Below are 16,931 nucleotides of genomic sequence, written 5' to 3'. Positions count from 1 at the left end.
TATTGATTACACTTCATCTGTGCATAATCCAGGAAAGATCACTAATAAAATAATTTCTTTTGTATTGGACATTGGATTATCTGCATTGCATCTTGAGACCTGAAAAATTCTATTTATAGAATTAGGATTATGGAAATCTATTAACCTGTTGTATTTACAAATTTTGTATTTTACTTGCAATATTTAAAATGGGAGTGTGAAGAGTTTGCATTGCACTTGTCAGCATTTAACCTTGAATATATCAAGAAGTATTAGCCAATGATTTGTTTGTTTGTATAATATACTCCCAAATCCACACAGTTATAGTGATTCTAACTGCACAAAATATTTGATATAAACTCATTTGTGGTCAAAAATGAAATTCAAAGGAATCTCTAAAATGATAGTTTTCACTTTGCACTATTCCATTGTGGCATTGTGCTACTTGCAAACCATTAAGTGAATTCAGAGTTCTTTGCTTAGTACCCAAAAACTTAACTCCTTTACACAGAGAAAAGTATAGACCATTAAGTTACACTGTAACTCAGAATAGAATAAACAAGGAAAAAACAAATTATAAAATCTCAATCACTCTTTCTGGCTGAAATATATATAATAACATTTAACCTGGTATGATAGTCTGATTAGAGAAGTATTAATTAAACACATCTGAAGAGGAGGTTTTTAAATAATTAAAAATTTATTTAGAAAACATATAAACCATTAAAATACACATTTATCAAATATTTTTCTTAGCCATACTTATAATCATTGGGTGATAATGTCATAAAGCTTTTGTTTTGAATTGTAAATTGTTCAAAGACATTTCTTTCAAACATGGTTATATATCTGGAGAACTCAGTTTTTGGAACAAAATTCTATACGTGTTAGGGAGCCACAGTTCTCAAGCGAGAGGCATTTACTGTTCATCAAACATACTCACTCAGCAGCAGAGGGAGATTCCAAGTTCTCTGTATTCTTCACGGATGGATCCTGTGTCAGTAGAAAATGCCCTTGGGCTGGACCAGCAACATTAATTCTCCAGATAATCAGAGTCAAGGAAGGACAGCCAGCAAAGGGTGCTATATTCCTTTTCATTCAAGGAACAAAGAAATTACTAAACAAGTCTACAATAAAAGCAGTTCAGAATAGAGTTCTAGTAAAGACAGGGATACATGTAGTATTTTGAGTCTCATAATGATTCAAGAGGAAAGTCTAGTAGTTTCTTCAGTGATGGTGGTGATGGTGGAAGTGACTAAAGGGGAGGTTTTTTTTTTTTTTTTTTTGCGGTACGCGGGCCTCTCACTGTTGTGGCTTCTCCCGTTGCAGGGCACAGGCTCTGGACGCACAGGCTCAGCGGCCATGGCTCACAGGCCCAGCCGCTCCGCAGTATGTGGGATCTTCCCAGACTGGGGCATGAACCCGCGTCCCCTGCATCGGCAGGTGGACTCTCAACTACTGCGCCACCAGGGAAGCCCAAAGGGAAGGTTTGATGATAGTGAATAGAGTGACTATAACAACACTGGCTGCCATGATGACAGATGTGTCTTTGGAAAATTTGAACATGGTAGAAACTGTCATTGGTGTGACAAATAGATAAAGATGTTTGGTCAAAACCAAGTGACTGCTTGGAACAGGAACTTTTTTCTGAAGATAACACTGGGGTTAACTTTGAGAAATATGACATTTCAATTGAAGCAAAAGGCAATAGCTGTCTCCCACACATTGAAAGTTTTATTGATGTTAAGATGGGAGAAACTATTATGGGAAATATCAAGCTTACTTGTTATACTCACTTGGCTCCACTGCAAACTTTTGCTATTCTTTTCATGAAAGAGAAAAGACACTGATATCTTGTACCCAAACAGCGTCTGTAAAAATTGCAGCATTTCTCTTGCCCATCTTGAGTCAGATTTATTCAGATGGTCAAGGAGAGGCTTTGAGGGCCATGAAGGAAAACAGAAGGTAAGGGCAACATCCAATATCCAATCTCTTTGGTATTAGCATCAACAAGAGAGATTTGGCAGTACCAATCTATAAGGAAGGCAGAAAATTTTTATACTAGCCTGGAGATAGTCCTTACATCATTTATGGTGATGCTGATTTTGGTTAACAAATTTGATACTTAGAATGTGGATGGCACATGTTAGTTGCTACTCCTGGAGGCCTGGTAGACATGATGGAAAGAGAAAATATTAGAGTTCCACAAATACTTGGTGTTGGATAAAGTGTATCTTATATTGATGTGGGATTTGAACCTCAGATATATGGAATACTTGAACAAGATAGTATGCCACCAAAGAGAGTTTACCATAACATATTTAGTGCTCCTTTCCCTAAGTAAATACAGATACTTGCTCATGATTTCTTGGATAAATACATCTTTTTGGCTGCAGGAATATTGTCTCTATCTCTGAGAACCTCACATCAAAAGAGTAAGACAAACAGTTATTTCTGCTTAACCTTTTAAATGCAACAGGAAAGAATTCATTGACCTCAGTGTTTGTGGAGACCAAAAAGGTGTGGATAGTCTGGAGGACTTTTTACACCATGAAGGATATTCTTGTACCAGTATCCATGGAGAATGATCTTGGAGAGATGATGAAGTCTTCACCAGTTGCTCTCAGGAAAAAGCCCAATCCTAGTGGCTAGAGCAGGAGCAGCAAGAGGACTGCACATTTCAAATGGGAAACAAGTTGTCGATTTTGACTTGCCAAAAGGTATTGAAGAAAATGTACATTGCATTGACTGCATAGGATGTGTAAGAAACCTTGTCCTTGTCACCTTGTTCTTTAACAAGAGGAACATAAATATGACCAAGGGTTTGTTGGAGCTTCTTGTGGAAGGTAAATAAGAAGTGTCATCTTAGTTTGAAAATAAGGCCTATCAACACCATTACAAGGGTAGCTGTCGTGGACATTCTAAGAGTAGTAGATTCTGTGGAGGATTTGTGCCAGATGTTATTCACATAGTAGAGTTTTTAGCAATTCCAGCTTCAGTGGCAGCTGTATTGGCAGCATCAGAGGTGATGGAAGCAGCTTCAGAGAGTTTGGTGGATGTGGCTATGGAAGCTTTTATAACAGTGATGGATACAGATGAAATTTTAACTACTGGGGGATTGACTGGTGGGGCAACTAGCCTACTTTGTAGTAGATCATCCTGCAAAACAAGCTAATATGGAAACCACATGTAATTTAGCCAGATTATACCTTGTATAGTCTCAAGAATTTGTAGCAAATTACCAACTGTGATACTCCATTGATTCTTTTTTTCTTAAAGGTAACTCTATATCGCAAAAAGAGATAAAAGGAAAAATCAGTGGTCTTGTTCAGAAGATAGTTTGAAGATTTCCATTGCTGTAGTTTGGACTAACTCCCCTCCACCTACCCCCAACCCAAAGTGCATTTATAATTTTGTGACTGCAAACCATTTGTTTATTAATGTAATATGCTTTTAACTTTAGACAATTTTTATTTTGATATCCTATTGGCTCAGTAATGCTCAAGATATCAATTGTTTTGACAAAATAAATTTACTGAACTTTGGAAAATCTTTTTTTGTAATAAATGTATACATCTTAAACTTAAGCACACATTTACATACAAAACTCTATTCATTACTTAAGTATTTAAAGAGTAGACTGACTTTATTATAGTAAATTTCTATTTTAAGGATATTTGACTTCCCAAATATGTCATTATAGAGAATAGCAGATATATGTTTTCCAAATTAAAATATTGAGATAGTAATGCCACCCTTTCTCCCTAATATAAAAATGTGCTTTGCCTTATGATTGTAAGGAGAACTGATTCTAATGAAGAAAATGTCAGACATATGGGGCATACAGAAAATTACCAGAGAGACTCAGTGGGTCCTGATGAATCTATCTAGTACAGGAAAATTAAACAGTACCTGATTACAGTTTGCTAATACTAGGCTCATCTGTGTACACATTTAATTTATGGTTTTAATTTACCTTTAATGTAAAATATAACTTCCAAGGATTTAATATATCATTTGTCCTTAATAAACCTGTCATGAATGTGAGTTAGTCTTATATGGTTTTTAGAAGCAGTCTTGAAGTCTAAGAAAAATTCAACTAAATCACAGTTTTTAATGTTTACCATATGAATAAAATATGCCTGCAATAATGCTTTAGTAGTTAGTGATGATATTTGCCTTGAATGGAAAAGAGCATATAATTTTTAAAAAAAGAACAAAAAAACCGACATCCCTTAAAATTTTTTATATTAGCCTAGTTTAGTAAGGTAGGACATATGACTTGAAAGGGCTGATCTTCTGGATATTCAATTTAAAGTGATTGGTGTTTACAGAAAAGAGTTCAAGGAACAAAATCTAGAAGAATGAAAAGAAATGAGATTTACTGTGAGACCTAAGGGCAGAAGGTAAAAACTCTTAATCATGAGCTAAAAGTTCATCAATGTCTTTATTCTGATCACATATATCCTGTTAACCACATTTACATCTGTTGCTTTAATTTAAAAAATTCTCTCCTAAATAACCCTTCAAAAATATATCAGCTTTAATTTTTCATTTTAAGTATTTAAGAAAATATTATACAAAGCAGAAGTTAAAAGATAGAAAGATTAGAAAAATAATAAGAAAGCCTCACGCACTGTGATTAATATGCTTTACTGCTTTATCTTGCTTACGTATCATGAATCAGGTTAGAAATGTGATTTTTTACTCAGCTTTTATTTTTATTTATTGGTCTAACACATCTGGAATATATACCACATCACTTTTCTGTTGAAATTTGTCATTTTCTATGTTCATATTAGAAAACAAAACATAATTTCCATTTTAATTAAAGCTGGGGACTGAGAATTCTAAAATTGAAAACTCTTTTTATGCTCATTTCTTTTTTAGTTAGAATATAAAGTGTGTCTAAAGAGCCTTAGCTTATTTTGAGTCCTGGAAGAAAAAGGGATATTTCTGATGGGCTCAGGAGGCTGTAAGTCAATTCCACTGCCTGACTGAGAGCAGAGGGCCATCCAGAACCAGCATTTCTCACAGGTTCAAGCTCAAATGGCTCAGTGCATTACAAGTTACAAACACTTCAGTAAGTCCAGCATTCTTTTTCCAAGAGACTAAATAAACAGACAAGTAAACAAATAAATGTTGTAAACTATCCTTGTCAAGTTTTCATTGTCATGTGAACCTCTAATCTCACTATAGTGAAAAACACATTTTTTACTAAAATAAAAGAATAATAAAAAGATATAGTTTTGCAATGAGCTCCCTCCTGCAATTCTTACAACAGGAATTACAAACCTGCTGTGTAGCAAAAAAAAAAAAAAAAAGGAATTACAAAAAATTAAATAATTGACTGGTATTTACCATAAGTTTGATAAACTTTGTTACATTAAATTGAGACATAACTGTTTCCCTAACAATTATAGTGAAATGTTAGATAAACCCAACAAAGTAGTAATAGACAGGAAAATATTTTTTCCTAATTGCATGTGTTTATATTAATAGATATTCTGCCAACGTCATGAGCTTCTTCTATGCATCTGAAAGATCAATAGACTTGACTTATTGAATTGTGGCTGAACTAATTATGTAACTTCAAGCTTGAGAACATATTTTTCACTTACCAAGAAACAATTAAGAAATGAATAGATACATTTAATTTATAAAGAATAAAATGTACTTGGGAACCTCATGAAAGAACAGTATAGAGCAATGATTCAGAATACAGAACAACTCGGTGTGAATCTCAGCTCTTTTTTCCTTATATGCAAACTTGGACAAGTTACATATTATTTTGTATTTGTTTCCTCATTTATAAAAGGAAAATAGTAATATCTACTTCACTAGTTTTTTTGTGAAAATTAAATGAATTCATACATATGAAGAGATGAAAATAGAGCCAGATATAATACAAATGCTTGGAATTGAGATATGACAGACTTCTCTCATGGAAGCAAATATAAATATAATTTTTCCCTAAGTATTGGTCACTAACTGGTTGATTATATTCTTTGTTTCTAAGCTATTGGCTTTAGTTTTTATCTTATTTATCATATTTTAGTTGGTTTCCCTTTCTATTGTGAGAAATTATTTTTTAATTATAGACTTAGTATTACTTGTGTATCATATATAGAAAATGCTACAATTCAATGTGATGATTAAGATATTCTTTTCAAAGAGTATTTAAATAAAAGTAAATTATGTCCTCAAGTAAAGATGACTATTCTGCAATGTAAAATAACTGAATGTTAAAGTGTATTGAAGATTGTTAGGTCAAAAGGAAAAATTAAAAAAAAAAAATATGGCCTTATATCCCTAACCTCTGTCTATAAGTTTTAAATATAATAATAGGGAGCAGAGTTAAGATGGAAGAATAGGAGGATGCAGAATTTGTCTCTCCTACAAGTACTTCAAGAATAACTCTACAAATGGAACAATTCTAACAGAGTACCTCCTGAACATTATCGGAAGATTTCAGACACCTACAAGAACAAGAAAAATCTCCTCACAGCTGGGTAGGATAAAAGAAAGGAAAAAAGAAAAGAGGAATCAAAAAAGGACCAGCAACCCTGGTGGGAAGCTGAAGGTGAGGAGAGGTTTCCAAAATCAGAAAAACTTCCTTATAGTGGGTAAATTGGCTGGGACAGAAAGGGACTTTCAGGGGATCAAAGGAGAATTCAGCAGACAGTCTGTGGAAGGCAGGACAAAGTAAGAACTGTGCACTTGGTCTATACTGCCGCCCTGCACACCCTAGCCTGAGTTGTGTGTCTCCTGTTGCAGAGGTGGGCTGGATGCTGGAAAGTGAGGTTTGGAATGTGGATCCAGGGAGGGGACAGCTGTTGTCTGTGAAAAGACAGCCTGAAGGGATAGGAGTAAGGAGCTCCACAACCAGGAAAGTTTGTGGAAAAAGCCCAGGACACCATAGAAGCAAGGCATCATTGTTGAGTAGCATGCAAGGGATGGGGCTCTCAATGTAATCTCCTTCCCCACCTGCTGGTTTCAGCCTCCATGGACACTGGGAAGGGCACCAATCTGAGCAGGCTCACCCTTCCCTCAGGCCAAGGTCTCTTTCACCCTCATAGGCTCTGGGGTCCTGAGCATCACCCATCACAAAGCATCCACAGGAATCAGCCCTGGGCACCCCTGCCTGAGATGGAAATCCACCACTGCTGGCAGGGGATGAGTGCTAAAATGTGGGGTTAAAAGAGCAGATTGGGGAGGGGAGCACTGTTGGCTGTGCAGATATAACAGAATGGATGGGAGTGAGGGGCTCTGTAGCTGGGAGTACCCATAAAATAAGCATTTTCGGCCTAGGAAATGAGGTGCCATTGCTGAGTGGTTTGCAAGGGTTGGGGCTGCCACCACCCCCACATACAGGCCCTTGCTTCCATGGGCACTGAGAGGGACTCCCACCAGAGAAAGTGTGCCACAGTCTGGTGCAACTGCCTGCCAGTTTCTGCTGCAGGCACTTCATGCACACCACAGTTGTGGCTGCCATACGCCTCCATGGCCTGAATGATTAAGTGCCCCAATTAGTCACTACTTTCACTCCTTTGGCCTCTGTGGGGAACAGAAGCCTGAAGGTGGCACACATGCAGAGGTGGGGCCAAAAGCAAAGCTGAGCACCAGGGGTGGTGCAACTAAGGGAGAGAATTGTAAAGCTCTCCATGCAGCTGCACAAGCCTACAATTTGAATGTTGGTGCATTTAATGTTGTCCCAGAAGTCTCTGAGACTGTACTCATTTCATTCTTTTTTTCTTTATTCTGTACTGCAGACTTGTTTTTGACCATTCTGTCTTCCAGTTCACTTATCCGTTCTACCTAAGTTATTCTGCTATTGAGTCCTTCTAGTATATTTTTCATTTTAGTTATTGTGTTGTTCATCACTGGTTGTTTGTTCTTTAGTTCTTCTAGGTACTCATTAAATATTTCTTGTATCTTCTTGATCTGTGCCTCCATTCTATTTATAAGATCTTGGATGATCTTTACTATAATTTCTCTGAATTGTTTTTCAGGTAGATTGCCTATTTCTTCTTCATTTATTTGGTGTTAGTTTTTACCTTGTTCCTTCATCTGCAACATATTTCTTTGTCATCTCATTTTGTTTAACTTACTCTGTTTATGTTCTCCTTTTGACAGGCTGCAGGGTTATAGTTCCTCTTGCTTTTCTATCTGCTCATTAGTGTGTGAGGAAGGTCCAGGGGTTTGTGTGGGGTTCTTAGTGAGAGGGACTAGGGTCTGTGCCCTGGTGGGTGGAACTGAATCTTTTCCCTCTAATGGGAAAGGCCACATAATGTGGTGTGTTTGGGGGTGACTGTGAGCTTCATACAACTTTAGGCAGACTGTTTGAAGATGGGTGGGTCTGTGTTCCTGTCTTGCTGGTTGTTTGGTGTGTGGTGTTCAGCTCTGGATCCTGCAGCCAGTTGGGTAGAGCCGGGTCTTGGTGTCAAGATGGATACTTCTGGGAGAGTGCAAGCTAATTAATATTGCCTTGTCTTGGGAATTCTCTGGTGGTCTAGCATCCTGGACTCGACACTCTCACCCTGCAAGCTCAGGTCTGAGCCCTGACTGGGCACCCAAGAGCCCACAAGCTTCACAGCAGTGTCAGAGTAAAAAGAAAGAAAAAAAAAAAGAAAATAAAACAAAGAGACAAATGAAACTCAATACAAACATCAAAGACAAAAACAAACAGGAAGGCACACACACACACACAAATAAAAAAGAAGAAAGAAAACAGACAAACCACACCCAAGACAAATGATAAAAACAAAACCAAAGAGAAACAAAGAAGCAGACAGAAAAGAAAAAAAAGAAGAAATCAAAAAACAACAGAACAAACAAAAGAACTCAAAAATGAAAGCTATCTATAATGACTAAACCAACAAAAACAAAACATGAAATTTTAAAAAATGAAAACAAAGTACAAACTAAAAAAAAAAGAAAGCAAAGAAAACATGAAACACATAAAAATGACCCAAAAAAAGAAAAACAAGAAAAAAACCCACAAAAGAACAAAAAGGTAAAGTAAAAATGAAACATTTAAAAAATATTAAAAAGTAAAAAAATAATAAATAATAAAAGCAACACCACCAAAAATGGAACAATACAAAACACACTCAAAAAATTACTAGTAGTAAGCATATTTTCCCGGGGCCTCCTCTGTCTGTGTCCTTGCTCCCACAGTGAGCCACAGCCAACCTCTGCCTCCCAAGGAGGCCCTCAAATACTGCTAATTATGTCTCTGGACCAATCTGGGAGACTGGGATTGACATATATACACTGCTATGCATAAAATGGATAGCTAATGAGAACCTATTGTGTAGCTCAGGGAACTCTACTCAGTGCTCTGTGGTGACCTAAATGGGAAGGGAATCAAAAAAAGAGGTGTTATATATATACATATAGCTGATTCACTTTGTTGTGCAGCAGAAACTGACATAGCAGTGTAAAGCAATTATTCTCCAATAAAAAGCGTTTTTTTAAGAAAACAATTTTTTAAAAACGAATAGCATTTGGGAGACAATACAGGTAGGCATGAATTAAGGTAGTGGGAATGGAGAGGAGGAGACTTATTTGGGGAACATTAAGGTATGGAATTTTAGAATGACAGGGTATAAGGGAGTGGGAAAGTAAAGGAAAACTGACAGATGTGTGGAAAAATGATGGGATGGTGATACCATTAATTGAAAAAATAAATCCAGTTTTGAGTCAGTATAAATTTGAAGATACAGAGTTTGAGATCTTTATGGCATATTCAGGTGAGAATCTCTGCTTGTCAATTAGAAGTATATTTCTGGGACTGAAATGAGTTGTCCATGCCAGAGATAGAGATTTGGGGCTTAATCAGCTTATAGACAACAGCTAAAGCCATGGGAATAAATGTCATCCACTGATGGTTTATAGAAAAGGGAAGGAGGGCACTTCTGCTTCTGAAATATGGCAGACCAGGAACTTGAGAACCTATCCAATGTAAACACACAAACATGTAAGATACAAGGCAGTAAAGCTTATTAGAGAAGAGCTACACTCAGAAAGTAGTGGATGGACTGGCAGTTTGGGGTTAGTAGATGAAAACTATTACATTTATAATGGATAAACAACAAGGTCCTACTGTATATCACTGAGAACTATATCCTGTCTCCTAAGATAAACCATAATGAAAAAGAATATAAAATAGAATGTATATATGTATATAACTGAGTTACTTCTGTTTCTAGAAGAAATTAATACAACATTGTAAGTCAACAATATTTCAATAAAAATTTAAAAAAATAAATATAAAGTTGATATAGTTATATTTACAAGATTAAGAAAGTAGAAATACTAAAAATGTTACTCAGAATTTTACTACATTATAAAACTGTTACTTCTGATTACAAAGGAAGGTATCTTATAGACAGGTAAATAAATGATTGATTTTGAAAATATTTCAAATATCAGAATATGAACAGAATGAAATTTAGGAACTACATCCTAAAAACAAAAAGCAGTATAACATACGAACATGCCATCTCTCTATAGGAGTAGATAATATACTCAGATATTTAAGTCTATTGTTGCACTGGAAATAATTAACTGAAATACATGTGTGGCCTATACCAGTTTCTTATACTGAGAAAATATAAAACCCCATCACGAGTAATATAAAATTATTTGTTAATCAAATTTCATTGAAATATTCTATTTTATGGTAAAATTTTAATTTTGTTAGAAAAAAATGTTTAGAAGAAATTTTTAAACATTATCAGTATTAACATCTTCAGTCAAAAATAATCATCATTTCATTCCTGCAAGGATAGTGGTATGCTGAAGGGATGCAGAATATAGCAGAATATAGTTAAATTGCTAAATTCACAAGATTCACTGGATTTTTGGCTCAAGTATCACTGAGTGATGGTTTCATTTCATATCTATAGTTAAGAAAACTTAAGCTTTATTACTTTAAAGTAATATTTGATCTGGGCATTATTAATGTGAGTTTATAAGTTGATACACAGGCATACTTTTTTTTACTGTGCTTCACTTCATTGAGCATCTCAGCTATTGCATTTTATACAAATTGAAGTTGTGTGACAACCCTGCATAAAGCAAGCCTGTAGGCACCATTTTCCTAACAGCATTTGCTCCTATGTGTTACTTGGTTACAGTTTGGTGATTTTCACACTATTTCAAACTTTTATTATTATTATATATGTTATAGTGGTCTGTCATCAGTGAGTTTTGATGCTACTATTTAAATTTTTTTGGCAGGCCACAAACCATACCATATGACAGCAAACTTAGTCAATAAATGTTGTGTGTGACAATCTGCTCCACTGACCAGCCATTCCCCCATCTTTCTCCCTCTCTTGGGACCTCCCTCTTTCTGAGATACAACAATATGGAAATTAGACCAATTAATAACCCTTCAGTGACTTCTAAGTTAAAGGAAGAGTCACACATCTCTCACTTTAAATAAAAAGCTAGAAATGATTTAGCTTAGTGAGGAATCCATGTAGAAAGCTGCGATAGGCCAAAAGCTAGTCCTCTTGTACCCAACAGTTAGCCAAGTTGTGAATGCAAAGTAAAAGTTCTTGGAGGAAATTAAAAGTGCTACTCCAGTGAACACATGAATGATAAGAAAGAAAAACAGCCTTCTTGGTAACATGAAGAAAATTTTAGTGGTCTGGATAGAGGATCAAACCAAATACAACATTCCCTTAAACCAAAGCCAATCCAGAGCAAAGCCTTAACTCTCTACAATTCTGGCAAGGCTGAGAGAGATGAGGAAGATGCAGAAGAAAAGTTTGAAGTTAGCAGAGGCTTATTCATGAGGTTGAAGGAAAGAAGCCATCTCTATAACACAGAAGTACAAGGTGAAGAAATAAGTGCTGATTTAGAAGCTTTAGCAAGTTATTCAGACACTCTAGTCAAGATAATGAAGGTGGATACACTAAACAGCATATTTTCAATGTTGACAAAATTACTTTATATTAGAAAAAGATGTTATCTAGGACTTTCATAGCTAGAGTGGATAAGGAATGCCTAGCTTCAATTCTTCAAAGGACAGCCTGACTCTCTTTTTAGGAGTTAATATAGTTGGTGACTTTAAATTGAAGCCAACACTCATTTATTACCATTCCAAAAATTGTACAGCTCTTATAAATTATACTAAGTCTAGTTTTCCTGTGCTCTATAAATTGAATAACAAATTCTGGATGATAGGACGTCTGTTGACAACATGGTTTATTGAATATTTTAAGCCCAAAGTTGAAACCTACTGCTCAGAAAAAAAAAAAAAAAAAAAAAAAAAAAAAAAATCTTGAAAATATTCCTGTTCATTGACAAGGTACCTGGTCATCCAAGAGCTCTAATAGAGATGTACAAGGAAATTAATGTTATTTTCACTCTTGCTAATACAACATCTATTCTGCAGCTCATGAATTAAGGAGTAATTAGACTTTCAAGTCTTATCATTTAAGAAATGAATTTCATAAGCTTATAGCTGCCATAGATAGTGATTTCTCTGATGGATTTGGTCAAAGTAAATTGAAAACCTTCTTGAAAGGATTCTCCATTCTAGGTGACATTAAGAACATTTATAATTCATGAGAAACTGTTACAGTATCAATATTAATAGGAATTAAGAAGAAGTCGATCCCAACTCTCATGGATGACCTTGAAGAATTCAAGACTTCAGTGGAGGAAGTAACTGCAGATGTGGTGGAAGAAGCAAAAGAACTAGAATTAAAAGTGGAGACTGAAGAAGTGACGGAATTACTGCAATCTCATGATAAAATTTTAATGGATGATGATTCGCCTTTTATGGATGAGTGTGGAAAGTGGTTTCTTGAAATAAAATATACTCCTAGTGAAGATGCTGTGAAGGTTGTTGAAATCACTGCAAAGGATTTAGAATATTACATGAACTTAGCTGATAAAGCAGCAGCAGTTTTGATAAGCAGCAGGTTTTGTAATTTTGAAAGAAGTTCTACTGTGGGTTAAACACTATCAAACAACACTGCATGCTACAGAGAAATCATTCACGAAAAGAAGAGTCAATTAATGAGGCAAGCTTCATTGTTGTGTTATCTTAAGAAATTGCCACAGCCACCCCAATCTTCAGCAACCACCACCCTGATCAATCAGCAGCCATCAACATCGAGGCAAGACCCTCCACCAGCAAAACAATTACGACTTGCTGAAGGCTCAGATGAAGGTTAGCATGTTAGATCAATAAAGTTTTTTTTAAATTAAGGTATGTATATTGTTTTGTAGACAAAATGCTATTGTATACTTAACAGACTACAATATAGTGTAAACATAAATTTTATATGCACTGGGCAACCAAAAATCTGTGTGATACTATTGTGATATTCACTTTATTGTGGTATTTGGAATTGAACTTACAATATCTCTGAGGTATGCCTGTAGTTATAATTCTAAAATATCAGCTAATTGGAAATTTGTATGACTAGCATATTTTGATAGTCTATCAACTTCCTGTCCTTTCATATAAACATTAAGGCCTTAAAATTTGATTATTATTTTTCAGAAATAAATCAATTTTTTCAAATTAAAATACATGCTATCTCTTCCACATTAACAAATGCAATTAAGTTTTTCTCAAAAACAAAATTTTCAAGGGGAGAGTTTTGATAATAACAACAACAAAGTGAAAATACAATTCTCTATGTTGTTACCTAAAAAGTAAACTAAAAGTTAAAATTACTTATAATAAGAGAAAATTAATTATATATGTATATATGTATATGCTTTCTATGTAGGTATAATTTGTATTTTATATAAATATATATATTATATATACTAATCTACATATATATATATATAATTCTGGGAACTAAATATATAATGTTTACTTATCAAAATTACAGATAACCCCTTATATGATAGAGATAAATTATACCAAAGTTTCTTAAAAGATCTATGTTTGTGTCAAGTACAGTTTAAGAGAAGGGAAAACTAAACAGTTTATGTGCTATAATAATTCTAGTAACAAGGAGGAAGAAAAAATACCAGCATATTAAATTACATATTATAAATTCAACCTGATAATCTAGAATCCAGTAATAATGACAATAATACATTCATAAATTATACACAACATTCATGGTTACATGAAACACAAACTTTCAAGAGAAAACAAATACTCAATATATTATAATTAATTGGGATACAAGAAACTGAAAAAGTTAGAATATAAATTCAAATTAGAATAGTCCAGAGTAAAAGATAGAACACCTATTGATTATTATAAGAAAACAGGATATTTAGTAGTACTTTTCACATTGAATCAGAGTTGGAGCCAAAGAACTGCCCAAACTAAGCCACATTTATAATGAGAGAGTCAGCTTTGCGCAGTGGCAGTGTCATAGCCAATGAGGTTTATCCGATGCATGATTATTGTTAATTGAAAATTTTTCCCAGTAATGAGAGAGTCAGTCAGAGTCAGAAGATTTCATTAAGACTAAGAGGTGATCATGACATAATCCCTAAATTTCCAGGCTCCATAAAAAATACCGGGCTGTAAAAATCAGAGTGAGTGTGGAAGAGAGGGAGACACAAGTGCACTGTCAGTGTAGTCAAACAGTGTACAATCTTTGGAGTAGAGTGTGGTCTACTCTCCCATTAGCCAAGTGTATGTGTGTGTGGGAATATGTGTGTTTTCTAAAAGGAGAGGTTGAAAGTTTGTAACCTGGATTTTAGGCAAAAGGAAAGAAACCTTTCTAAAAGGTTTAAAGAAAACCTTTACTTGAAGACTTGACTCTGTAAAATATATGGAATTTGCTTGATGCTGTCTTGAAAAATGACAAAGAAAAAGTTGATGAAATGGTGACTTCTTTAGTATTAAAAATGGGAGCTCATGTGGCATGACATTCAGATCCTTAAGTTCAAATTAATGCCATCTGCAGTCAGTGACTACCCATATTCCTGTGCTGTTCTTGCTACAGTGTGTGAGAAACTTCCTAGTCCCCTGGATATTACAGCTGAGAGAGAAAAGAAAACAAGATGATGTACACAGCTTAACTCTCTTTCACCAAAACCCAGGTACTAAAACAGCTTTTATGAAATATGGAAATGAAGATACTGCTCTAGTTATTATATTTGTTTCCAAAATGTTTGCAATTGATGTTAAGGCTTTGCCTTAGAATAAGCCAAGACAGTCTATTCAGAAAGAAATCACTAAGAGGTGTGAACATGCAAGGCTAAGGCACATGAGGAAGCTTGTAGCAGCAGAGGGGAAAGCACCCTTGGAGCCCATCCAGTATGGGCGTGCTCTTGAAACAAGTCCAAAGGTAGAAGAGCCAAAAGGTGACAAGCAGCAGGTGGAGAGTAGGGCCTCTAAACCTGTGCTCCAGAAAAGAGACAACTAAGGGTCTTTTATTGCATTTGCTTGAGTATTCAGCGACGTGGCTCAAAGGGGAAAGAAAATTTTGTCTTGGGGCCCAAATACAGTTCTGTTGAGTTTCTGTAGTGTGTACCTTTAGACTTCTCAACTCCAGTAGATGACCTTCCCCAAGTTCCCCACATGGCATGCTGTAATCTGGAGAAGCTGTATCTTCTGCTAGGAAGGGAGCCGGGAGACCTAGAGGAGGTACTTCTAGGAAATGTGCTAATAGAATGCCAACAAGACTTTGTGCTGAAATCTGCAGCACTGTGCAACTTGTCATCCTGCCCGCCATTTATATCACTCAACTTTGAAGCACCCCTATTGTGAAGGTTGCTGTTGGACCAAAACACCCAAGTGAAAAATGCCTCAGCCTGTCAAAGAAATTAATCTGTTGAAACAAGCTGATCCCTGTGTCCAGACCTTAATTCAGGAAATAGAAGAGCACATCTTTATATGGAAGAAAAGATCATGGAGCAGGCAGAAACTTCCTTTTCTATTCCCACCATATACAGTACCAGAAAACAAACAAACAAACAAACAAACAAAAAAACGTGAATTGGGCTCCGTACTTGAAGGAAGAGAAAAAGTAACATCAATTCACCCTTAACTTGATTGATCTTTAAAACTTCTAAGTCACCAAAGAATTTTGGTATCTGCTCAAGATATAACAGAGATAAACATGGAGATTTGACAGAGCCTGATTAAATTCAGTGAATTTACAAAAATGTCACTTATACCCCTCTGTTTTGAGATTCCTCAATATACTAGCTGCTATATTTATAACATTCTTCAATAGCTATGTTCCTTTTAATAGAGCTGTATTACTTTCAATGCACTGCGAAGACTCTTTAAATATGTACATGACAAAATTGTTTATATACTAAAAGAAAGTATATAGTATTTGAGGCTAGATTTTTCCAAATTATTGAGAAGAATTTTGTCATCAATTCAAGCAATTTGTTAGCCTAGTGTTCTTCCTCTGAGGGAAGATATATAAGAGGTGATCTGCCTTTTGTTTATAAAAGCTTACTCCCTGTGAATAATCTACAAAGGTGTATTTCTAAAGCTATTACAAAGAGTTGAGAGAAAGAGTTGAGTTGTTGCAGGGAAATAAGGGAAAATTCTAGAGAGAGAAAGAAAATATTTGAAGCTTAATTCTATGAAAGAGTCTAAGGGTGATGGAGAAACCTCAAGTATTTGGGGGGACATGATAATAGAATGTGTATCCGAGTATGAATACACATGGGTCTTATTCATTATTCAGTTCGACAAGATATTCATTGGGTTCTTTCCATATGAAGAGATTCATGCCAATTTTATTGATCGTAATCAATACAGTATTAAGTAAATCATTTAACTTTAGGAAGGTCAATCGTCCAATTAAATGTAAATATTAAGTATAAATTTTAACTGATGGTAAATAGTATTTGCTTAGGTCAACAACAGTTATTAGTGTATTTTGACAAGTAGCATTCAATTATTGCAGTCCATACCTCTGTCTCAGTACTGAAAAAGGGTACCATCTAACCAATATTTTAAACTATATCATACCACCCTACTCTAC

At 35.2% G+C, this 16,931-nt stretch overlaps 3 pseudogenes; all 3 read left to right on the top strand.

Moving 5' to 3' along the window:
* The first annotated feature begins 935 nt into the window (after positions 1–935).
* On the top strand, positions 936–3,117 carry LOC131743120 (ATP-dependent RNA helicase DDX3X-like; annotated as a pseudogene).
* Positions 3,118–12,624: 9,507 nt separating this feature from the next.
* On the top strand, positions 12,625–15,974 carry LOC131743213 (elongation factor-like GTPase 1 pseudogene; annotated as a pseudogene).
* Positions 14,326–14,407, top strand: LOC131743576 (U4 spliceosomal RNA; annotated as a pseudogene).
* Positions 15,975–16,931: the final 957 nt, after the last annotated feature.

The sequence above is a fragment of the Kogia breviceps genome, chromosome 16 (genome assembly GCF_026419965.1).
Source record: "Kogia breviceps isolate mKogBre1 chromosome 16, mKogBre1 haplotype 1, whole genome shotgun sequence".
NCBI classification, from domain to species: domain Eukaryota; kingdom Metazoa; phylum Chordata; class Mammalia; order Artiodactyla; family Physeteridae; genus Kogia; species Kogia breviceps.
The sequence above is the reverse complement of the archived record's forward strand: the minus strand, read 5'-3'. Positions and strand labels throughout refer to the sequence as shown.